This window comes from Chrysochloris asiatica, unplaced genomic scaffold (assembly GCF_000296735.1).
Source record: "Chrysochloris asiatica unplaced genomic scaffold, ChrAsi1.0 scaffold00004, whole genome shotgun sequence".
In the NCBI taxonomy this organism is placed as follows: Eukaryota; Metazoa; Chordata; class Mammalia; order Afrosoricida; family Chrysochloridae; genus Chrysochloris; species Chrysochloris asiatica.
Genome location: NW_006408522.1, coordinates 34,656,202 through 34,657,473, shown reverse-complemented (window position 1 = coordinate 34,657,473; position 1,272 = coordinate 34,656,202).

Genomic DNA, 1,272 nt, shown 5'->3' with positions numbered 1-1,272 from the left:
TTGGCAGGCAGGTCGGACAGATAGGGAGGCAGGTAGGTTCATCAGATAGGAAGGCAGGCTACTGATGGCTCCCATAATTGGTAGATAATAGAGCAGGCCACTGGCTCAAATCCAAAGAACTGGAGGTCAGAGGACAAGCCATATTCAAGATCAGACCCAGCAGAAAGTAAACAGACTTTTCCTGATGTCCTATATATTTGAAGCAGGCCACATACATGAGAAACATCCTTTTAATTGATTGGCTGCTCATATCCAATCATCATAGAGTTAACTACACCTGCTCATAGCCAATCATCATAGAGTTAACTACACTTTGTTAGATCTCACCATGGAGATAGCCACATTTCATGTGTCAAAACACTGGGAATTCTAGCCCAGTCAAATATACACAAAACTTGAACATATCACACTCAGTGACTCTGTTTCTTTAACTGTAGAATATAGATAGCAATGGTACTTCCTTATGAAGTGTTGGAGAATTCTAAATGAGTTTTATTGAGAAGATAGAGACCAATGTAATGAACTCCATTACCAAACTCCACCTAAGAAGTATTTTCACCACTATCCATCATGTCTTCCCTCTTCCTACCTCAAAGGAAATAAAAGAAAGAAAATTGTCTTATTTTCTACATCTATGTCCGCTACATGTGTCCTTTCCTATCTTCTCAGGGAAACTTGTCATAGGAATTATTTTCTCTCTCACTTTTTCAATTGGCTCCTTTTTCCTGGCTTCTTTTTCTCTTTTCAAACTTGCTGAGGTCTTTCCTATTTTAAAAAAGGCCTCCATCTGACCCTACTCTCTTTAAGCTACTGTCCCATTTTTCCTCTGCCTTTCACTGCCAAATGCCATGTGCAGCTTCATGTCTTCGTGACTCATTCTCTCATTATTCTTCCGCCATCTGGCTCTTTCCCCCAACCCCCACACTCACATGGTCATCCATCTCCAAATTCAAAGGACTTTTCTTTCTTTCTTTTTAAAAAACTTTTTATTGTGAAATAAGTGAAGGTTTTCAGAGCAGATTATCAGATTTCCATTCAGCAGAGCATACACCTTGCTTCATTATAATGATTACAATCCCCTCTATGTACCATCAGTTAACACTATTTACCTCGATATTCACTTTAACTGTTGCATTCTTCCCTGTGTCTCCTTCCAATACTTTCATCTTACCTCTGCTAACCCATCTCTTGTTTTATATTGCCTGTCCTGTTACCCATGTTAACATGTGCTTACCCTCTAGCCCATGAATAATTTTTTCTCCCTGCTCCCCT